At 33.6% G+C, this 25,719-nt stretch overlaps 1 protein-coding gene across 27 annotated transcripts in view; it reads right to left on the bottom strand.

Annotated features, from left to right (window-relative positions):
• The window catches only part of LOC143143860 (tubulin monoglutamylase TTLL4), a 554,572-nt gene that overhangs the window by 127,989 nt on the left and 400,864 nt on the right, over window positions 1-25,719 (bottom strand). For 25 of the 27 annotated variants that reach the window (XM_076305648.1, XM_076305652.1, XM_076305646.1 and 22 more), the window contains one exon: window positions 5,866-5,932. The exons of 1 other annotated variant lie outside the window; for it this stretch is intronic. The gene's annotated coding sequence lies outside the window, so the exon portion shown is untranslated. Of the gene's footprint in view, window positions 1-5,865; window positions 5,933-7,976; window positions 7,995-25,719 lie in introns of those variants that run through there. One more of the 27 variants, XM_076305657.1, reaches the window with a different exon arrangement.

Genomic DNA, 25,719 nt, shown 5'->3' with positions numbered 1-25,719 from the left:
GGTGATTTCGCATTTAACTAAAGGTATAGCCATGTCATGATGTATTATGTCGTTTGTAACGTACCATGGGGCGTTATATATGTTAAGTAGCGTAGCACTAGCATTACTAACGTTAATATCTTCACGTTGAAGCCGTTTGCATCTTTGTTGCATACATGTAATAGCTCAATATTTTCTTCTAATGCTAGAATTAGAATTGTTATTGTATTCTTTGGGGTATAATAACTATATATAAACAGCTAAATTTAAATTTTATATATTACTAACATAGATTATAATACACATATACTCAATATAATACGTAAACTAAAAAAAACTTTAAACCGATGAAAAAACATAAACTTAACAGTAACTATAAAATACGTAAAATATCGTCTCGAAATATCTTACTGTGCATGTTGGAATGGTTCTATTTTAAATGAGTGCAGTTTGAGAATCAAAGGCTCGGTCGAAGATTTATCTGCACTATAGCATAAACATTTTAATGTAAATAATTCCTTCGACGAACCTCGTAGTTTGTCCCTGAGATGTAGGAATAGTTGTGATCATGGGTATTGACGCTGACAATTTTAAGCAATAATAATACGAAAAGTGGGCTGAAGGTGAAAGTGATTCTTCTATGAACATTTAAGGAAAGATGTGCTGAAAACATTCCATTTAGTGAAAAAGCGGAACATTTTGGGATTTAAAAGATATTTCTTGTCAATTGAAAAGAATTTTGTAAATTTTATTCACTTTATTCAGCATGACTTTTTAAACATATGATATGCAGCAATTATTAACGAAAACATGGTTTCCTATTTCAAAAGAACGATCTTCATTCAAATTGTCTTTCATTCAAAAAAACTGAATAAAAATATTAAACAGGATCGTTAATACATATTGAACAAAACAAGTAATGTTTCGCGGTGAAAATGGTAATTTTGAAGTGTTCAACTTTAAGTACTTCTATCAAATTACAATTTTCATATTTCATACACTTCGAGAGCTGACAATATTTGGAAATTTTCCCAGTGCTTTTAATATTATCTCTTCTGAGAAAGTTCTCTTTTCTTTTTTATAGCAATGTAGAAAAAAAAAAGAAGAAAAAACTTTCTTTGTAACTATAATGTTCAAATTTGGAATACTTTAAGTAATATTAAGCATTATTGAGCATTAGCAATAACACTAAAGAATTCAGGTGTACGTTCATCGCCAGGTAGTACTTTGAGGGCTAAAATTCGGCCTTGAGTTGCATGCGAGAGTCCTCACTGAAAACCTACTATTTTTTGTTTATTTTTCCTGCCTCGTCTCGTTGGACGGAGCATAGTCGGATATGTCTGCATTAGAGTTTCAATGACAGTTCTGTAGGAATTGTCCGATTTTTAAAAATATTTAAGTAAAAGCGTAAGTAGTATAGGGCACAGTGTTTTGAAATATAAATTTTTAGTTAATTGTTTAATCAAGGAAGTTAATATGTACATTAAAATAATTGTCTTTAATTAACATTACAATTACTAATTACTATTGTATTATAATTGTTTAATGTTATAAGAAGTAATAGTTTTTCGGTTAATAAAATATACCTGTCATGTGATTCGAAGAAAATTGGGCAATTATAAAAGAATTTCCAGTTCTGTTGTACAAAGTACCTTAAACGAACCTTGTAACCAGAATTGTGTATGCAAATGAAAAGAAGACATTCAATCTTAGTACAGCTTTTGGTGAAATCAAAGTAAAAACATTGTAAGATGATCATTTATTTATCGTATTGTAATTGTGTAGATGTATTTAATTCTCTGGCCTACGTCGACTATGCTATTCCTGAAATTTTCTTTATAACACGTGGTATATTCTTAATGAAAACTAACAATAAGTCGCTAGTATTTCATTTGTTTGGAATTCTAAATTCGTTAATAATGATCAAAGCATTATTTAACTATTCCGAAGATTACTACAAAGTGGATATTTAGTATACTATACAAATTTCAGAGTGGTATCTAACTGTGGAGCAAGTAAAAAAGTTATGTCTGTTTCCACAAATGTAAACTTACACAGGATTATTAAAGCAACAACAATATTATTGTAATAACGCGCTTCAAGAATGACTCTTCTGTAAACTAGTCTTTGTGAATATTTCTTTTCGAAAATAAACGAACTTTGTAAAACACCAAAGTGCATTTTTAATGCAACAGTTTATTAGTGGGAATTACAAAGAACTATCCTGAAAGGAATGCGAGTCCTATTAATCAGAATTTTTACCTATTCTTCAAAATGCTCACGACTTAACGAGGCGTATAGAAAGTGTTATTTAACGACAGGTGTTAAATTTAGATTCTTTACTAATGCATAATCATCACAGTTCACAAGACAGTTTTCTCAGCCCCCAACAATTTGTTTTTATCACAACACATCAGAAGGAGATGTTTCTTATGTCAGTTCGAAATGAGTAAATAAACAACTGTCGAAGAGCGTCAAATAATAATCGAAATGCACAAAAATGAACAATCCTTAAAAGAAATTGCTGAAGTTAAAAAGAAACCATCCTGGCTGTGAAAAAAATCATTGATAAATATAATAATCTCAAATTGTTACGTAATATTGATCATAAACGACGACTAAAAAATTCAACAAGAACGACGTGAGGTAAATTTGCAAAAAAGTAAAGCAAAATCCTTTTTCGAAAGCAGTCAAAATAGCGGAAAGCTGAGTAGTCTCAAAAATGAAATGGTCAGTGAAAGTACAATCTATAGAACATTGAACAGAGCAGGGTAATTTGAAAGAATTCTGAGGAAGAAGCCGATAATTTCTGAAGTTAATAGAAAAAAACGGTTACAGGTGTCCCAAAGACCACCTGAAATATATTGAATCCTTCTGGAATGTTGTTTTCTTCACATTTTCGCTGGTCAGAGCAAATTCGAAATTTATAAAGGTGAATTATAAAGAAAACTGCCAAAAGTATGGAGAAGTAAAAATAGTACTTTGAAGGAACGAAACTTAATCCATGCAGTCAAACATGTAGGGGAATCTGTGATGGTCTGGAGATGTATGGCCGCTTCCGGGGTTGGAAATGTCGTGTTCATTGAAAATACAATGAAAAAGGAGAATTATGTTGAAATATTACGGAAAAACGTATAGCCTACCGTTAGGAAATTAAATTTATCAAGAACATGCATATTTCAAAGTGACAACGATTCAAAGCATATATCACGTATTGCAAAGGAGTGACTACTTTATAGGACACCAAAACAATTAAACCATCCTTCGCAATCCCCAGATCTTGATTTCACAGGAAATCTATGAAATTATTTTGATTGAAAAATAAGAAAAAGAAAGATAATGTCAAAAGAAACATTTTGACAAATCACTGATTGACTGAAGTTCTAAAAAAACAGCGAAGGTTCAACAAAATATTAACTTTATAAAAAAAAAAGGAAAAATTATTACCGATATCTATGGATATTAACTTTATATTGACTGGAAAAAGAGGGACTATTGTTGTTTTTTCCATTATGGGTTGCTTTATTGTTAAAATTTATTACTAGAAGAATGTTTTTTTTGAAGAGGACAAATCGAGCTTTCAATATCATTCACATTTTTCCGATTTTCTTTTATATGTTTTAAATTATTTCAAAGAGAAGTTGAAAATTTCGAGTATTAAATTCATATTGACGCTCACTGTATACAAGGTGTCCAATTTCAATCAATAAATTACAGGTAAACTATTTACTGAATGAAAAAATGGTTCAACTGAAAGATGAATAACTTCATGGAAGATATAAAACGGCGTAATTATGTTTGCTACAGATGGACTCGTATAAATGATATGAAGGTCAACTTTGATTTTTTTTTAATATAAACATATATTTTTTAATACACCATTCGATTCAGCTAGTCAATTCCCCAAAAGAGAATTAACGCATTCATGTGAAAAATATACAAGAATTTAGGAGATATTTTAATCTGAATATTCAGACACCTACTGTTCTGAAATAGTCTGAAATAATATTAACTTTGAGGAGTTTCAATATAATTGTGTTCCATCGCATTATGATCGCCGTGTTCCAAATTTGTTGAATGTATTTACATTATTCACATCGTTGGATTGATCATAAAAGCTCTGAGGAATTACCACCTAGGTCTCTTGACCTAACGCTAATGGATTTTTTTTTTTATGGACGAGAACAATGTACACAGATTTCAGAAGAAAGATGTAAACATGCATTTTCCACTTCCTGCATTTCAAAGAGGGTGAGTATTTAAGTATTGAGATTAAAATATCTTCTAAATTCATGTTTCTTTTATTTAAATAGGTTCATACTTTTTTATAGAAAATAACGTTGAGTTGAGTTGAATGGTGGAATAAAAAATATGTATATGTTTCTATTTAAAAAAACCAACGTTGACCTTCGTATCACCCACATGCGTCCACCTACAGAAGGAATGGTAATTATTTAGAAAGAGGGGAGCCTTATCGATTGCGGTGAGTTTTAAATACATTGTAAAACTCAACATTTTGAATTATTTTTACTTATTTCTATACATATAACCACCAAATGGCTTTACTTTCCGATATACAAAAAACTCAATAAATGTACATCATTGCGTCACAAGGAGAGAGGTAAATAAAATAAAAATATTAGGATTCGAAAAATTCTTTCATAGGTAATGAACTTGTGATAATTTTCTCGATCGGAGGAAATGAGAATGTGATTGAAGCAAAAATAATTTTCGTAGCAGTTGCAATTTAAGTACTCGTAGAGCGGCAGTCTTGAAACGGAACAAAGCTGAAGTTTCAAATATTGTGTTGTCCCTTCCAATGATATATTTAGTCAGGCATACTGAATAATTTCCTGGTAACGTCCAAAAATCATCGTCGAAATCAGCAATACTGGTTCATAGTTTAACTTGGATTCAACCCACCGAACGTCGTTTTCAAGAAAATTTCTTCAAGAACAACAACCACTTAACGATTAAATCATTTTTATGGACACCAACATTTCGTTCCAACAACGCAATAGTACATCTGGTTGATTATTATGGACAACCAAATTTCAATAGCATTTTTAATTACGTTATTCTTGTCATCTATGCTTTCTAGCTGTACAAAAAAACCTGTGCAATTCTGATATCAATTGAATGTGTTTATTTGTCAGTTCAAGCTAAAAAAGACGGATTCCTGGAACGAATTCGCAATCGACCTTAATTATATGCGAATGCTCCAGCTCGACTTTTCACATATACATAGTTAAGCACTGTGTGTTATGAAAGTTAACGATTAGTGATTAAGTAATGTCGTGATCAGACTGTCGTATGTGTTTCATTTCTCACCAGATACTGGCTTGTTCCTTTAAAATAACAAATGCTATTTTCACGCGTTTAGAATTTCGACAGTTGTATCGGATCCATTTATCAAGAAACAAACATTTGTCAAATACATACAATATTCAGTTACCAAGCTATCTCGCGTGTAACTTTACGTGAATTAATGAAAATGAAATTATTAAAATAATAAAATTGTATCAAACGCTACGTAAATATGATATCTAATGTCCCTGCTTAATTTTTCCCTATATTTGACAAATTCTGTTATATGTTATTTTAAAACTATTCAATATTTCCTGAACAACTTTACCTTCCCTTCTCTAAATAACATAATCACAATATAGTAATATAATACGTAACACAACAACATTTATTTCTGTTTCTTTTATCTAAAGTATAGTAATAATGAAAGAAGATATATTATAATTTACGGCTTATAACAATATTTCACAGTAGATCATAATTTTATACCACTTCGTATTAAAATTAGTTTGAAACTAATTTTAAATATTTTTACGTATGCGTGACCATTTTTCATATTAAATGTTCTATTTTCCTTACCTTTGTTCTTTTCGTCGTAATTCACTTATTTCTCTGCTTAGCTGAGTTCACATTCCTCTATAAATTTCTGCAAAAAACGATAAAGAAAATGATTAGGTATGCACTGTTGATTGAAATTTAATTTTTCATTTATTAGAATATTTTTTCTTCAATGAACACACTATAATAGATTATTTGAACCTCCAATTATCTGAATATACAGGGGGTAACGTCACAAGTGGGTAACAATGCGAGGACTGATTCAGCATCTCAAAATAAAGAAAAAGGTTTATATAAACACGTGTCCTATTTTACCTTCTATATCACGAGATATACTTTTATGTTGTAAGTAGTAATAATCTGATATGCGAAACTAGTGTTATGCATTCTGTTCAACTATTTAAACAATATCTGATCACTTTCAAACGATTTGTATCTTTTTCTAATACTTTACATATTAGTTTAGTTTGTCTTTTTAATAAGAGCAATACGTGTCAAACTACTGTGTCGTCACGCATTTATTAAACGTCACACTAACAATGAGTGCAGAAATAGAGAGTTATTCTAATTTCAGATTGACTTATACTCATTTTACGTATTAGTAAATGGGGATGTTACGTTATTTGGATTTCCTGGTATTCCCCCGAAATGGAAAGTGTTTCGAAGATTTTCCCCGTGTGAAGTAAAATATATATTTAGATGAATTTTTCCATTGTCCTTGGGTGTTGAATAGGCACCCGAAGTATTGCCCACTTATTACGTTACATCCTGTAGATAATGAAAAAACCTACATTTCTTCTAATTCAATTTACATTACCAATAGCTATTTTATTTACTGATAACCATAGTGATTTCACTGGTTTGAAATTTATGAAAGGTTCAAATTGATGTCACTAGTTTGAAATTTACAAAAGGTAAATAAATATTGTAAATTTAAAATAAATTCTAACTACCAATTATTTGTTGGTGCGCGACCCTTATTGTTCAGATCGTCGTTATAAATAATTGTCATATTAACTAATGCGCACGCAAACATTTTGGCTGTTTAAGAACATCAACCTTTCAAGAGCAGCGATCTTTTTCAGTTTCCTGTCCATGCGAACGTGAGTAATTTTCGTGTGGCCAACCTAAACTTTAAACACATTAGTTTAACTTTAAACTTTAAACTATTTCAGAACTGTCCTTAAGGCCAAGCTCTATACGCCATATCTCCACTTACATACATTTACACACACATTCATCCGCAGCAGGCAATAGTACAGAGAACGCAGTTTTGTTTAGGTATATGTGGATTATAAGAAGTCAGATTAGAAGTTCATACGAGACGTATGGAGCTCGGTCGCTTATGAAAAAACTGTAGTTTACGAGAGTATGAGACCCATACGTGAAGAGTCATGAGATACATATGTTAACTTATAACCTTCTATATACACTATTGTCTCGTTATAGGTTGTCCACTTGGGAAACAGGCACGACTTACAATGAATCAGTCTTCTATTTTGCAGTTCTTCTGTTCTTTGCCGCGGCGAGTGCGACAGACTGCTACTGAGCGAGTCGGCATATGACCGCGGCAAACCATAAAGGGCCACTCAACTTTCAACGGCTTCGTTTCGATTGTTAGGGATACAGGAAAATAAATATAGTTTTTTTTTTGCACGAAAGATTATTACATCGAATGTCAAACATTGTTAGAAATAAATATTCTTGCATCTTTCATTACGTTTCTAGTAGAGTATTGCTAATAGGTGACGACGTTTCTCTCGTGAAAATCTGTCTAAACAAGATTTCGCTCAGATTATTGTCAACTTTAAAAACAGGTGATGTTCGTGCATTTGTTTTTATAAAAAAGACTATTAATAATATACAAATAAGCCTTTTTTTAAGGTATAAAGAAACTTTTCTAAAGTATAACAAAGTTTTCTTTAATATGCCTAATTATTTACCAAACAGTGTATAATCGTTGCACGATCAACTACTTTCAAATCTAACGAGGGAAACACACGAACTGTCCGACTTCGATTTTAATGTGCTTTTGCAGAACGATAGTTATGGTGATCTCTTTGGTGTGTGCAAAATATTAGGTGTAGTTACTCAACAATTTTTAAGATATAAATAATTAAACTTATACATACCCGGATACACAAGAAGTGTAGTGCAGGCCTGGCCACGAGAGGAGCCCCTCACGCCGTTTAGTCTCTCACCACTGTTATCAGTCGTAAGAGACAGTAATAGTTCAGAAAAGAATAATGAAACGCGAGCTTGAGCGGCGGGTGAGAGGTAGCAACAGGTGGTCGACTGGTATTTTGCTAGCAAAAGAAGGCACAAGTTGCTTAGATCGACGTTCCGCCCGTAGTCCGTTGCCGCTCCTACTATTGCGAGCAAGAAGCGCCGTTGGCCGAAGACGGCACAAAGCCGACGTCGATGATGCCAAGTTCGAGCGAGAACGAATTCGTAACAAGGTGCATCGGTGTAGCCTCCCAATAAAGCGACAAGTAATCACAAACAGAATAATTTGCTTGCGGTTTAGATATTACCATTGATTTCATATGTTGCTCGTAACGAAAAAATGAATACAATTTAATATGGGTAATAATCGTTAATATTTTTTTGAAAATTATTTATAGCGAAAAGAATTAAATTATATTTATTAAAAATAATATAAATCCGCTTAGACTCATTTTGTACTCGATATAAAATGGAATAAGATATTTAATAAACGCTGAACGCTGTTAACAAGATCAGTTGATCTATCAATGACATGATACAATAATCGCAACGGTCGCTACATCGCATAGCGGTTCAATGTAAAAGTTATATTTGTTTTAATTTGGTTATCATCTGTTTTTATGTAAATTGTCAAGTATAGTGTTCGAGACGGTCGTTTGAATGTGTGGGAGTATGCGCAATGTGTGATTGTGTTTTTGATGGTTCTACCGCGCTTGGCCAGCTTTCGCTCACGTGGCCGGCAAGTCTTTCTGTTTCGAACTAATTATTAGCTCAATAAACATAAAGGAAAAGTTAATCGTGCCAGAAGTAGCTTTATTCAACATCCAACATAAATTATAATTATATAGAATTTATCTAGATAGAAATCAGTATAAGCGGAATTATGTTATTTTTATTAAATAAAAATTAGTTCTTTTCACTATAAATAATTTCCAAAATAATAACAATTATTACGCATATTAAATTGTATTCATTTTTCCATTACGAGAAACTTATCGAATCAGTGATAGTAAACAGGAACGAAATCATTCTGTTTCTTAATAGCTAACATTTGATTAGAAGGCTACGCCAATGACGCAGTATTCTCTCTCACTTGGTCTCGCTACGGTCGCTGTCGGTCTTTGTCGCCGTCTTTGGCCAACGGCGATTGTCGCTTGCGATAGCAGGAGAGGCAACGGTCTATGGGCGGAGCGTCGATATAAACAATTTGTGCCATCTTTTGGCAGCAATATAATAGCAATATAATAGGCAAGACAATTAAATGTTTCGTTCGATAAAAGCAGAGTGGGAGAAGCTCTTTCTGCTCCAGAGCCAATTTTGGGCAGGTCTGGTGTAGTAGTATAAAAGTTGGACCACTAAACACGGAGTCACCAGATCAAGTCTCACCAACCACAATAATTTTGTTTTGTTCACCTGTGTTTCTGGATTATTAATACGAACGGGTAGTAACTATCACGCATGCCATAACAAGTTTTTACAATAACAATTGATAAAATGATAATACTATACTGCATACTAGTTCAACATTTCTACTACTACATTATTGCAATCTTGAAGCATAAAGTTTTAATCACGACATATCTTGTATAGCAGGATATTTAATTTTAATTATTTATATCTTTAAAACTGTTGAGTAACTACACCTAATATTTCGCACACATCAAAGGGATCAACTAGTCATCATTTCAAATCCTAGAAGTCTAGCTGGAGTACAAGAAAAGCCTATCGACAGGGAGATGTGGACCAGGGATATGCAAAGGATCGTAAACGACTGCCCATGTAACACAACATCAGCACAAGATATCTCATTGAAGTTCAGACCGCAGGGCAATACGTTCCGGGCAATAGAAAACGCACCTCTTGGCAGACGAATCATTAAATAGCGCCGAAAAAAATGATTCGATAACCGAAAAGGAACCACTAGCTATTGTTTGGGTCATTAAAAGACTCAGGCAGTATCTATTAGGCAGAAAATGCATAATTAAAACCGATCATCAAGCATTAAAGTGACTTCACAACATAAAAGATCCTTCTTCAAGGCTCATACGCTGGCAACTGAGACTCGAAGAATACGATTACGAAATTGAATATTGAAAAGAGAAAGAAAATACAGTAGTCCACGCCCTATACTCGGCACAATTACCTAAAATTATCAACAACAAAATGTTATTCATACAAGAAGCCCTACCCTTAGGCCCACTGGCAGACCATGACAATATTAATGATGATCCACATACTCAATTCTTGACCCAATACTTAATTTGTCTCTTCAATTATACAAATACCCAACAGGTCTCAATGGGCACAAATTACCAAAGACATGCTAGGAGAATACAATGAATTTAATTGGCTACACACATTAAAACACTTATTAAAATTTGAAGTATATCCTAAATTTTTATATATTGGTATTAACGACGCTAAATTCACTAATTTCGAGATAGTCGACATTCAGTTCATACTTAGATTTTTGTCTAAACAATACCCTAAGAAAAAATTACAATTTTTGGCTCATCCACCACGCGAATGTATTCCCGGAAAAGAACGGACAATTACAAGAGAATCACACAATTCCGACACAGCACAACACTTAGGGGAAAACAAAACAACAACCCGCGTAAAGGAAAACCATTAATGGACAGGACTAGAAAAAGACGGGTGTGAGTTTGTTAAAACTTGTGACACCTGTCGAAGATCAAAATTCAAAATAAGACGAACATGCCGTCTGCTATCTCCACAACTTCTTCATAAGCCAAAAGCAAACTGTTTAGGCTATGGCTGAATAGGCCACAAGGAATATCTAAATTTAGCCAAAGCAACTGAAGTGAGGAAAGTTGGGATCGTCAAAGCTGATGTTGGTGAAGATGAGCAGTGTGTATCTGAACACAGACTACTGTTCCGATCGGCGATATGGATTCAGACATGGATGATCTATGGAAGACGAATTGTTGAAGTTCAGGGACCTGTTGTCTGGTCGTGAGGAAAGGTGCGTCCTGGATCTCTCCTTCGACATCTCCGGGGCTGAGGTCGCAATCGTTTCTAAACACGGCATCACGTGCATAAGAAAGTCACTAAAGGCTGTTCACAGGGTTCGATTCTTAGTCCAAGCTATTGTAGCCTAGTCTTAGACGAAGTTCCGTAGCTCCTTTCGAACACCGAGCTCGCTTGCGAATCCATAGCCTACTCCGACGACCTTCTCGTAATTGTCTACGGCAACACGAGACGTGAGTTGGAAAGCAAAGGCCAAAAAGTCGTGCACGTTATTTTTGGGCGATGCGCCTTCCAGAAACTAGACTTGTTAGCGAACACAACCGAGATGGTTCCCTTGACAGAGAAAGGCCTCCTGTGGTAAAAATTAACGAAATAAGCGTGACCCTTAAGCGTAATATTCGGTATCTAGAGGTCCACTTTGACGCTGGTCTGAACCTATGTTAATTATTTATGTGCTAAAACCACGCGAAAGTTTTATGCGTTAGCGCGACTTGCAGTATCCAAGTAGGGCCTCGGCCATAGAGTCATGCGAACAATGTACGATGGCCTCTTTTTACCGATAACAGTGTACGCTGCTGTCGGCTGAGCTGACCTACTGGACTCTGTTACGGAGGCTATTCTTGCCAGAGCTTAGACATGTGTGTTGCTCGGCGTCACCAAAACCCACATCAAGGTGTTTACCGATACAATCACTGTGATCACCGGTACGATGCCGGTAGACTTGGCGATCATGGAACGTGCGTGCGTCTTTAACATCAGATGACAAAACGACATTTCCTTGGAACGATTGTCGAATAAGTCACGAAGACCTTGAGTCAGGAGCAGTATCCTCCTCAAAGGCCCGGGTGAGGGAGAAACTTCTAGAACTGTGGTAATTGAGATGGTTGTTATCCGAGAAGGGGAAGACCAACTTCAAATACTTCCTGGAAGTCTCTGACCGTTTAAAAACCGTCTCGATGAGTATTGATCACTACGTAGTACAATTCCTTAGCGGAAATGGAAATTTCCGTGCAAAGCTAAAGGAGTTTGTCCTAGTGCCGGACGAGAACTGTGTCTCTGGCTAACTCGAGACGCTTTTCCATGCCCTGTTGTACTGCCCGAGATACCGGGACGTGCAACAACTTTTGAAACAAGCAACCAAAGACAACGGTCTTTCGTGGCCGGTAACAGAAGCTGATGTTTCGAAACATCCATACTGGGAATTCCGGAAATGCGCGCGTTCGGTATTCACCATAAAAGATAATCGAACACAGAGCACAACAACATAGGGTTGATCAGAATAACGCATAACGCGACGTCACAAGGTGGATCAATTCCTCTACGTTGTAATACTTGAACCACTCGACCGCATCGCGTGCAGAGTTGACGTAGCGTGCGTAGACAGTTTTGTGCTTCGGCCAAGACTCCTCGGGCTGGGAGCCAAACCGCCATCCGCTTCGGCGAGTACACCTCGAATTGGATCGTTCTCGAGGTGGCAGTGATGGTTCGCCGTCGTTAACCTTTGAAAAGTGACAGTGCAACAAAAAAGTTTACCTGAACACCAGGCAAGAATAGTATCGTTGGTGTGGACAACAAAGTCCGATATACAGCGCGTCCCTTCGCTCGCAAACAGACACAGGATGCACTATAAACTGCATATCTAAGGGCAGGACTACCTCCGCTGTAGGTGGATTAAGTATCCGGGCCGGTATGGTACAGAACGGGGTGAGGTGTACTTTGGGATTTCACAGGGGTTTGTGCTGGGGTCCCTGTTATTGAACCTCGATTACGACACCATTCTGCGGGCCGAAGATCTTCCCGATGGTGCGCTGTTAGCATTGTCCAGTGGGCCAGGATACGGTGCAACAAACCCTGGAGATGTGCCCCGCCTGAGCGGTGAGCATCGTGTCCTGGTCGGCATAATTGGGGCGGATCTCTCGCTACCAGGCGTGGTAACAGCCATGGCTCGCTGGCACCGAGAAAAAGTGGAAGACCGTGACTTCCTTCTGCGAAACTATAATTTCATGTGCACAGGGGCACTTTGGGTCTCCGTGCCGTTTGGCACGTATGTCACGCGAATAACTCTTGTGGACCGTGCGCCACGTACCATCGACCGAAGGAAATGGAAACATTGTTTCAAGCCCATTCTTTATTACTCACAGGAAAAGAGTTCTAGTGAATGTAATTCAAGTTTCTTATATCGTATCTACAGTGCAATAAACTTTGAACGTGGTTGAAAATTGTAACTGGGTCTGGAAGAGATTGGAATCGTGACTGATAAGTTAATAAATGAATTAACAATATATTATGATCTTGCTATTCAACGAAATTCCCATTACAAGAAGGCAATGAAGAATGTAATATGGAGTACGTTTTTAACCAAATTTCGTCGGATAAAAATCCTCTTGGCAGGTGACAAAAGCAACAACTGGTTTAAAAAATTATATAAATAAAAATTCTCTAGCATAAATTGTCCAAGATACGATTGGTCCAATTTATGAGAATCTCGGCACGGACGAGCTATTACAAAGATATAAAGGTGGTTTTGTACAAAACAACAACGAGAGTTTGAATTCAATCATTTGTACAATATTTTCTAAAACAATTTTTAGCGAGAGAAATACAGTTAACATTGCAGAATTTACACATTTTTAACATCGATGGCTACAATAATATCTTGCTGATGATACAATTAATAATTTTAACAATATGTTCTATCAATACTGTTAAACGGATGAGTGACGACTAAATAAAGCTGCAACGAAGATTGAAGAAAATAGCAAAAGGACTCGACAGTTCCTTAGAAAAACTCAAAAAGAGAGAGCCGTAAAATTTAACAAATTCCTTTGTATCAGAGAAAAAAGGTATTTTAAATCTTGTTTTTTAAAACATGTTTTTCTCAAAACTATATTTTTCAACCTAGCTGTCACGAAATCTCCGGAAGTACACATCCGATTTACTTCAAATTTTATAGAGATATAATATTTTGCATAGAGTATTTTACAATGTAGCATACGATTTTTTAAATATGTTAATTACGTAATTTTGATAAGCGTTCAAAGTTGTTTTTCTTTTAATAAAAATGGTTGCTTTTCTTCAAACTTCGACCATTTCTGCAATTATTAAAATTTTTGAAAAAACATACGCTACATTTTAGATAATAATTTCTAGTTTATGAAACAACAACATTTTTTTATGTTAGATCTCCCAGTTCTTGACTACTGTGACAGCCAACAAACAATGGTCAATCGCAAGAAGTTCTGGTAATAGCGAATAACTTTGTCATTTTGTACAATTTTTACTTTCATAAAATTCTAAAATGTAGCTGATGGTTATATTTATATTCTATGAAAAAGAATAATATTTTTCATTTAATAACTAATTACAGAAAAGATTCCCAAACTTTACCCATTTTTTTATTTCTCAGAATGGTGTCCCTTCTTAATAAAGAAATATACACACTGAATTACGAAAGATGAAAAGGAAAAACAAGACACTCTACAAATTGTAATAGAATATAAACAGCGTTCTCGTCGTGTAAATAAGAAAACATTAAGTCAAAATTTACAATACATATGAATGTTTAGAAATTTATTTTCAGTGCCAAATATTATTTTATAAATATATAAGTTTCTTTATATATAAGCTAATTCTAGCTTGGTACCTAATAATAACAAATTTGAGATAAGATAAATGATTGTTAAGAAGAATTACTTATCGTAACAATTAAATTATATATAAATGAAATTATTACAAAATGTTCATGTATTCTGTGATTATTTTATTTTCAAATGAAATCATACACTGACAAGATATTAAGTACTCTACTTCCTGTTCAAACAAATTCTTTTAATTGTTAATAAATAATTTTTTCCATTACAATACATTCCATTATAATTATGCAGATTTTAGTATAAAATGACTTCTAATAATGAAATAATAAAAGAAAATCTGTATTTTTCCATTTTTACTAACATTTAACGTTTTGCATAAATAAAGCCGTTGTGGCACATGTTTCTATAATCCAATTGACTCGAGTTTTTGTAGAAATTATTTTTTCGCAAAATGGAACTTGGAAGTTCCAATCCTAAAAATTGAAAGAGGGACTAAAAACCCCATTGGTGTAGATGCAACATATTACTATTATGCGATAGTTATATTTGATACAGGACAACAATTTTTGCTAGTTTTATACAATATGCTAGGAATAATACTTTTTTGTAGAAAATAACTAGAGTTAAGTTGGATTAAGTCATACTAAATATTTGATTCCATTAAGGAAAGTTAATTACGTATCAAAATCACTTTCGTTACTTCACTTATAGAAAAACTGTTAATATTACATAATATTCTTTTTTATATTAAATAACTCTTACGAGATAAAACAGACGTTCTATGCATTAAATATAAGCATACACGAAACCTCAGTAGTTTATAGTCTTCAAGCTTTATTTTTATATACATATTGAGATAGGGACGCAATTGAAATTTATTCCTACTACTATGGCAGAGTGCATGGCTAAGGTTTAGAACGTGCGGCTCAGATGGGGATGGGCGGTCCGACCCCTGTTTGTGCCTGTGCCATCCCGCGAGACTTCAAGTCAGCGGAAGGTGATGCACATACAGTTGCCTTATCAACTAATGAAAAATTTTATTTCTTTGCCAGTTTGGCGGCGCTAATAAGATGTTTAAGGTAGGAGAGAACGGAAATAGGAAAAGGAGTGGGGATAAGCGTTTCATCCCGGGCCTGCTAGTGGACTCGTCAGTAAGGCATCCTAGCAGGCCCTGCCTTATACGCCGGGACATTGGAAGATCGGTAAGAGGTCGTATATATACCGATCGGAGCAGGTACGGGAACTTGCGGGAAACGGTTGGTGGTGAGTTTCCCTCTGGTGGCAAGCGTGGGTAGTGCCGCCACAGCCAGCTTTTTACGTTCTCGCATCAAATTTACCTGTTCGTCGTACACGCCTCAACTCTCACTGCTTTTAATGCACTGATTAAAGCAGGTGCAGTTTACAATTCCTATTAGTTAACTGCAGCAAAAAGAATTTATGTATGTATTGTAGATACAGATTACACCCTTCAAAATTTCTTCAAGGATTCGGGGTACAGAAATGGTACAGAATACAGTCGCATCAGTATTTATGTTGACGTTTTTAAATGCTAAGAACGTGTTGCTTTGTTTCCCAAGAATTATGTTTGTACTTGAGTTAGTTCCGTTTATATTAAGTACGGATAGTGCCATTCACTACAGAGTGCAGAAGCTATACCAGTGATAATAAATTTCAAATATTCTGGTTACATATTGTCAAAAACAAGAGAACTACGAGCAAATGAGAAAATGCAAATTTATATTACAAAAGAACAAAGGAAGGAAATGGTTTATAAAAAAATAGCAGAGAAATTTGAAATATCCAAAGAATATGTTCGAAAGATATGCTAAAAGTTCCAAAAGAGGTACATTTGAAAATTCTGTAAGAACGAATAAAAAACGAAAGAAAAAATGTAGTTGTATTGTAACTGTATTGAAACACATAGATGTGTAGCAAGTCTTTAGACAATGCAGCTACTGCAAAGTGGTCTGGCAACTAGTAATTTGTGATTAAAAGTCCTTTTTTAACTTACATATTTAAAAAACATTTTTTTATATGAAATAAGCGGAAAAGAAAGAAACAGGACAAGAATTTGAAATAGCCAGCAGGGATCAAATGTGCATCGGTAAAACTCATAATAATTTAACTATAAAATTTTTGCATTATTTATTACTTTTTAACAAAAATTTGAATATCGTTTTGTTCTTTTATGGAGTAATTGAAACCTCGATTGAAATTTATCTCAGCATACAACTATGAATTATACATAAAATATTGTATTCTATCAGTATGCAGTATAAGACACCATTAGAGCTTTATGTACATTTGGTAATGTTACCTGACTAAATGTAAATTGTATTCTCTCAAAAAGGTGAGAAGATATGAACAGGATAACAAACAATTGGATGTTTGATTTTACGACTATTGTTTTTACATTTAGTGGTAATCTCAATTTAATTTTACACATATTTTGGATTAATTTTTATCTTTGGGAATTATAGAGTTCATATTGCCATACTATATGATTTATGTTTTCTTCCGCTTCTTCACATAAACATTTTGTATTCTTAATCATATTGATGCGATTAAAAGAAGCATTTAACGAAAATCTGCCAATCTCCTTTCACATAATTCACATAAACCGTGTAGGTCTATTTGAGAAAAGTGCTAAACGCAATAAGTACCTAGTTGTGATAATTGATGCGTTCAAGAAATTCACAGTTCTGAAGCCGATTAAGAGTCAGGAAACTCAGTATACGGTGAAGGACTTACTGAGTTTGGTATACTTATTTGAGGTTCCGATTCAAATCATCAGTAACCGAGAAATGAATATGGTTGTATCGCCGAGAGCAAATGGACAAGCGAACGCTACAATACGATCCTGGACGTATTTACTACTACTGTTGTAAGGAAAAATCCAAAGGAATAGGAATTATTAAGTTAAACAGATATAAAGTACACTGAGTACAATGCATAATAAGGGAATAAATATAACGTCCATGAAGGTCTCCGGATTTCGATGGGTGAAGCATAGTTAAAAGTCGAATATAAACTCTAACTTTTTGTTTTAATATGTCAAAAATCATATAATTATCGTTTAAAAAAGTTGGTTGTTATTTGTAACCATTTCTGAGATAGCTCTGTGGGAATCGAACTCTAAAGAAAAATATCACCCCTTTAACTTGAGTTACCGCAATTAAAAACATATGTTGGCGACCGTTCTGTATGAGTCAAAATAAGTCATTTTCCACAAATTGTACCTTAATAAAAACAATTCTTCAGCAAAAAATATTTTTATTTGATTGTTTATACCGTTTGTCTAATGTAATACACCCGAACAGACGAATTTTTAACATCGATTTATTTGAAAATGAAACTTTGTACAAAAAAATATTTTATATTTTCATTTTATTGTTTCGCATAAATTTATCCCCATTTAGACTCTACCATCAGTCTGAAATATTTTGCATGTAAAAGATGTTTACACAATTGGTGAATTGCCAATTAGAAAATGTTAATATCAGCAAGAGGTACAATCACATTTGAAATACAATAGAAAATTCGTGTAAAAAGCTATGTAATAATGAATTGTTACATTTGTTGTATATTCTTTGGTCGTTGTTGGTGATATCATTATAATAATTTACTGTATCCCATATTTTTATTTTTAACTATAATCGCATTTGTCACATTGAAACTCATGATCTGTTATGTATCATTTACATTATTGTTGAACTACGTGCAGTTTCAGAGCACCTGTCACACGTAACGTAGACGTGGCTCGTGGAAGTATTATAAGGAAAGTCCTCTAATCTCTAAGTTTGATTTTATTGAAAGTTTTTGCGCATATATGCAGTAATTTTTTTGTTCAGAAGAAATTTCTTTAAAAAGGTGAACTGAAACATCGAGGGTTTCAACAGTTATCTTTATGTTTTTTTATGTAATTTCTCTTGGAAATTTTTTTGCAACAGACGATAAAGCACTAAAAGCTAAAACATTTTCACACAAAAAGTTTCGCTCCATTTCGTACCATTGTGAAATTGTATTTGAAATATCGAAGAGAAAATGGCATTGTCGAGTTAAAAGGAAAGGAGATTTATGTTGCAAAATAAATTTTAAAAATTTATGAAACGCGTTTCGTTCCCCTAACACGGGTACTTATCATAGGACTTATCTCGTAAAATAGAGTTAGAGCGAAAATTTTTTTACAGAAAATGTTCAGTTTTTAGTACTCCGTCAGTCCACTGTTAAAAAATCTCGGAAAAAATTGTATTAAAAGAATGAAAAAGTGTTAAATTTTCAAGGCTCAATTTTATTTCTCAAGAACATTTTTCGTCGACTATAAAATTGTGTCAAGTGCAGTCCAGTGTGAGCTGCATGCACACAACTTTCATTGTAGTTAGACTCAGGGACTCAGGTCAGGGGAATTTTCTTAAAGTATAATATACAAATTCTTTTACGAGTCACTGTACGTACACATGTACATGTGTCTGTAACCATTTGAATTAAAAAATGTTCAATACATATTTGTCCAAGTCGGGTGATATTTTATAATGTTTAAAAGTATACACTCCTAGGAAATTAATATTACTTCATTTTCTTTTATGCAATTTAAGTCAACGGTAATTTTCGTCTTATAATAATTCATTGCAACATCGCAAAGATTTTGTCACGAACTTTTTATATTTTGACTATTAAAAAACAGTATTACGTAGAAACAATTATAAATCACTAATGTACACATGTAAAACAATATTAAAAGTTCGAGGACCACGTGTTGAAGTATGACTGTTACATTATTTGTCAAATATAAATTCATATGTTCATGAAGTAATTTTACGTAACTAATTATAGTTTTTGTAAGCATTTATCATTCGTTGTGATATTCCGACCAATTTAAATAAGTACTATTAATCGTAGATGCAAAAGATTCATATTTTGAAAAGAACTCGCCACTTGAATCGAAATAATATTATACAATAGATGATGCTTGAATCAACTCGTGTATAAGCCTCTATTCTCTACTAATAAGTTTAAATGACAATCATTAACTCATAAATGCAACCGAAAATTCATTTTACATTTTCGATTTATTTTATTTGTCGGAACTGTTTCCAACTGTAACACGAATTTTATAACACTATATCTACAGATACTCAGATAAATATATTACACACTGATTTCTCTAAAATACTTGTTCCACTTATATGAAATAAATAAAATCTTTTATAGGTAGTCTAATGCAGGCTTATTTCTCCTTCACAAATTGTAAATTTGTAACTCGATAGAGGACGAGGTACGAGTTTAATCCAGAATTCTATTGGCAGCTTTGTGTATTAACTTTTACGAGAGACTAAAACAGCATCGAAACATAGAAGGCAATAGACAATGCAAAGTAAAAATTTCTCCATGCAAAAACTCTTTTATGTACACTTGGAAAATATAGAAAGTATGATAGATTCTAAGAAAACACTAAAACTAGTTATTAACTTTGAGAAAAAGAGTATTCGTTTTTTTTTTCAACACCTGATGCTGAGGAATATTCAAACTAGATAAACAAACTTTTCGGAAAATATTTTAAACTTATACGAAAAATATAAGAAAGTTAGAATGTAGAATAGATGCTACTTTTAGCAGAAAACATAATACTAAGATTGGAAGTAACCGAAAAATTTAAGAAAGAAAAGTTTTAATAATTTATTTACCGGCAAAAAAATAAAATTTGTAACATACATTAAATCAACAATCTTATTATTACTTTCAGTAGAAGACAAATTTCACAAACGTGAATTTTTAATTGACTTTAATTAAATGCTTTTAATGTTAACTGTTTTGCGGTAACTTGCATCAATATCAGACTTGATTCCGATTATTCAATAAACTTTAAAGAACATAACTATAACTAAAGAGGTTTCAGCTGCACAAAGTTTCGGGTTTGGTGATAGGATTGTTTTTCGGCACTTGTCAGAAGTTACCTTCCAATAGTACGGATAATAAATAATACTGTTACATATTTATTTAATGCAACTGTTACTATTTGCTTAACTGTATATGTTTTAATCACATTTTGCTTTACTAAGGAAAATGAAAGTTTTTTTTAAGTCTATCAAGTGTATTTTGAAGAATATTAGGAGAGAATGGAATAATTAACCTAAACAAAAACTCAAGTAGATCGAAATCTAAATATGGGACAAGTTTATTTAATACTAATAATTATAGTCGAGCTAATCTTTTATAAATTAAAACAATCAACGTCGATAATGTTTAAAAATAAAATTCACTTCTAATAAAAACAAAATCGTTCATAATTATCCGAATGGTACTGGATAATCACTAACACACTATGGACCAATTTCGACCAAGTTAGCAAGATGTTGCAGCATATTTGGTTGGCAGATTGGCTGCGCTATGGAAATTCGAAGGATTGGAAACGAGAGTAGTCGAATCAAAAAGTTCCTTCGATTCCAAACGCAAGCGCATGTCTCGCGGGGAATCCGGTTACGCATCTTGTTCACAGCCCTGTGATTTCCTTTTGTTAGGCAAATTGACTATGCGAGCCGCGACACGTCCTCCAACGACCTCGAGAAAACAAGACATACCTTCACACTACGGGCTCCCATAGCCTCACAGTGATATTGCCCACAAACCTGCAGGCTCGTGCTTCGCCTTTCCTTTTGTCTTTTTCCTTCGAGCACGTTTGTCGTTCTCTTCCGCTTTACCCCTTCTCGTTTCACCGTCCCGCCTTGTCATCATCAAGTGACAACTGCTTTTTTCTTCGTCTCCTCCTCTATCTTCTTTTGCTCCCTCTTCTTCTTCGAGGTTGTTAAACGTATACGAGTCACTATGGTACCGGTTGCCGATGTTTCGTGAATTATAAGAAGTTCATTTCGTTTGGGCCTGCTGAATGATTTATCGCTGTATACGGTACCGACGATGAGAACCCAGTATGTTTTTTATTAGGTATTACATACAACATAAGAGCAAACGCATAAGCAATCATCTAGTTTCAAAAGAATAATTACAATCCTCTTCAAATATTCCATCAATGTTCACAAAAATTCTTCGTAAGAAATATTTACGATGTTCACAGATACTCTTAATATATATTTCAGAAATTGTACAATTGTATTTTTATTAACAAAAAAAGTTACACATTTTTAAAATAATGAAATACAAGCATATCCAAAATTGACATAGAATCGCTACAATTTTGAAATTTGACACCGATGCGGCGCGGATTCCCATTGTTTAATCGCTGTAAAATTTTGCATATATCATTTTTTTACAAAGTAACACGATTTAAAAGGGTAAGACTAAAAAAAAAAAAAATAAGCGCTTATAGTAATGTATGTGTCTTCGATTAAATAACGATAGATGTTTCAGTGGCATTTGTGACTTATAGTAATTGTATCTGCGCAGAAAAGCCTCCTAGCAAAAATCGAAATAAATTAATAATTTTTAAACGATTAAAAATGTACGAAGGAGATTCACCAACAAATGAAGAAAAATTACTGCCTTCAGATAGTATAAAGATTTTACGAATTATCCTTATTTTACACAGGTTATATTCTTTGATTTACCCAGTTAAGAGAAATGCATATTATCGTTATAACAAAATGCACATTGTCTACATTTTAATAAGGAAACTATCCGAAGAAAACTATCCATGTGTACAAATATTGCTGTAGTTATGAATTCGAGCCTTTGATTGGTCTTATTTTCTTTAAAATTTGTCAAGATAATTGAGTTTCGTAATGGCACATATCTTGTCCACGACTATTTTTTGCAGTTTTCAATGATTTTGAGGCATATAGCTCTGCAGTTTTTAAACGCAGTAAGGTTCTCTATGGTTTTGTATCTTTTTTATCTGTTAAATGCATACTTATGCACTTTTTTGACTTATAAACATTGCTCATTCTACAATGGATTGCACTTGGTTTTAGGATTAGTAGTATTCTTAGTCTTTGAGATGGTTGAGTTTGCAGTGTTTAGAATACATTCTGTGAAGTGTTCGACTACTATCTTTAGAATAACCGAGTTTAATTCTGTAATTTGAAATATTGGTTTGGATAGTAATTTACAGAATATATTCCAGTTGGCTTTTTGAAATATTCGTATTGAGAATTTGAGAAGTTTACAGTTTCACAGTTAAGATAGTATCAATCTTAATTCGATAATGGTTGCTATCATAAAAATCATTTTGTGTATTCCATGAAATGTTTAATGGGCTACATAGTGGTAAATCTATTGCACTGAAACGTCCGGATGCTGTACTAATATGTAGAACCGTTAGTGCTTAGCAGATTTAGGTTGGTAAGTTTATTATTTTTTTCAATGGTAGTTCCTCGTTTGTCGATTTTGTGTGTCCCAGAGATAATTGTGGCTATTAAAATCACCAAATAAAATGAAAAGTTTGGGTAATTGGTTGTTTAACTGGTTAAGTTCCATTTCATCGAGGTGTGTATCGTTCGGTACATATACAATATATACCGATATATATATTGCGTATGCATAGGTTTCTAGGGCAAGTAACATTTCTAACAATGGTCTCTAGGTTAATTGATTTTTACGCCTTCACTGTGGATGTTATTTTTAACAAAGCTGACTACTCCTCCTCTTGTATGGGTAATGTTGCAATTCTTGAAGAAGGACTTATAGTTTTTAATCTTAACTGACTTCTGATACTTGAAATTAGTTTGTTGTAGTTATATTACTTGAAACTAAGTTTCGTTAATTAACAATTGAAGATATTCAAGTCAGATGTAGAAACTGTTCAGGTTCTATTGAATCATTTTCAGTGACATGCTGAATGGAAGTTCCAGTTTAGTGTTCATAAGTAGATATATTAGAAATTGGGAAGAATGGTGGAATTTCATTGGAGAGGATAGATCGGAAGCGATAGGAGTTGGGAGTCAGTTTCTAACATTTTTATTGAACGATGAACTCTATTTTTCGTACTTTGATGTTAAAATACGGGGTGGGTTGTTTTAATCATAAAGCTTTTATATCTGAGATATATTCTACAATGATGTCATTTGGGTCGTCTTTACCGATTGTGTTTTCCAGGAAACTTTTGAGTTGGACGTGGAAGAGGGGGAAGATTTTCCAAAATAGGTTTGGTCTTAGAATACTTTCCATTTTTTCCATGATCCTACTCAACGACTGGTTGAATTTGGTTATTTCTTCGAGTTGACTGATATGGTTGAATCAATCGGGTTCACGCTTGTAATGTTTGTAATCGAGATTGTCGAGTTAAATTCTTTTTCCGATTAGCTCTTCACGGAGGTTGATAATGGTTTTTTTATTGGGGGTAGAGGTTTGAGGGTTATTTAACTCATAAAATGCGCCATTGTTTGTATCGAGGTAGATCATAGATATGTTGATGGCGTTAATATTGGGGGATTGTTTAGTTTCACTGCTTCCAGTTTTAGTTGGCTTTCTATATGAAGTTCTTGTAGCTTCCCGAGTATTATTAGTATATGTCGTTGTATCTAAAGTTTCTTATGATTGGTTACTATTGGCTGCATTGTTGTTCGTTGAATTTGTTACTGTTGATTGTATTGGGTTATTACATTGTTCTGCGATATAATCTTGCAGCTTGTATAAGGAGCAACTAACTTTGTCGGTAGATATAAAGATATATGCGTATCTTTATGTGTAATTAAGAACGAATCGAAAATCTCGAGGGCATCGCTCATTATATAGAAACATCCAATTTCTTAGATTCTGGTGTAAGGCGAGTCTGGAGGTCAGTCTAATATTGTAGTCTGTTAGAAATTTTGTAATAAAATTATGTAGTATGGTAAGAGAAACGTTAGAACTATTCTTTGCAGTTGATTTAATACAGACTTGACTTGTTTTATAATTGGTAATGAAATATTTTATAGTAGTTTTCTTATGAAAATAGATACAGATTCTGTCATTGAATATTCGAGAAACAAAACGTATAGCGTTAACTTGGATAATTTTTGCTACGATTTGTACGTATTCTTTCACTTCGGCTTCGGTTAAGCCGACTACAGCATCAATAATAATTGCTCGTTCTGGAATGAAAAATAAGATGTTTGTCATGGCTGAGGTGTAAGATTTTAGATTATTGTATTCGAGAGCCTTGTCGTTAAAAGAAGCACATGAGTGATTCTATTGCACAGTATTTATATCATAACGTATTCCAGTATAGCAAAATAGAACGTATTAATCATAAAAGGCACTCGCGGAGCGGGGATCAACACGTCTGAATGATTCAACTCCTAGAAAGTAATTGTTGTGAGTTTTGTTAGCTAAGAATTAACATAAACTATACAACGAAAAATATAATCATCTTCGAATTAATGTTACTTTTGTGTATTCACTGGGTAATATTACTTTGATGTATTTCTATTCGCCATCTTCTGCATCTGAATTTTTTGTTGGCGGTTTTGTGCTTGAAAGATAGTGATTTAAAAATGGTTCACTTGTGATATTTTTCAAATATCATCCGAATCCTAAGAGCATATAAGAGCCTAAACTCAACATTCCTCGTTCTATTGCGACATTGACAATCGTATGGTGAAATGAATTTAACATAACTTTTGGTATTGATAGAAAATTAAAATTTGTCTTGGAACAAATTGTCGGGAATGTGATTTTGCTAATGATAGTTGATTATTTCCTGCAAATATCTTCAAGTCTTTTCTTTAGCTTTCTAAATAAACTATAATCTTCGACTATTTTATGCATATAATTTAGAATACTTAATTGTTATAAAATTAAGACTACCACTTCAAAATGATGACTGTCACTAAATGAAGGTTAAAAATACAGCTTTCAGCATGGAAAACTATTCCTTACCGCTGAGTTGAAGTCTCACGAGACGACACAAGGGCAAAGAGGGATCGGACAGCCCATGCTCACACCAGTCGCTCATTCTGAGCCCTAATCACGCACTCTGCCATAGTAGTAGGAATAGATTTCAATTGCGTCCCTATCTCAATATGTATATAAAAATAAAGCTTGGAGACTATAAACCACTGAGGTTTCGTTTATGCTTATATTTAATATGAAAAAGAATATTATGTAATATTAACAGTTTTTCTATAAGTGAAGT

Source organism: Ptiloglossa arizonensis, chromosome 2 (genome assembly GCF_051014685.1).
Source record: "Ptiloglossa arizonensis isolate GNS036 chromosome 2, iyPtiAriz1_principal, whole genome shotgun sequence".
In the NCBI taxonomy this organism is placed as follows: domain Eukaryota; kingdom Metazoa; phylum Arthropoda; class Insecta; order Hymenoptera; family Colletidae; genus Ptiloglossa; species Ptiloglossa arizonensis.
Note: the sequence above shows the minus strand (reverse complement) of the source record. Positions and strands in the feature narration are given on the sequence as shown.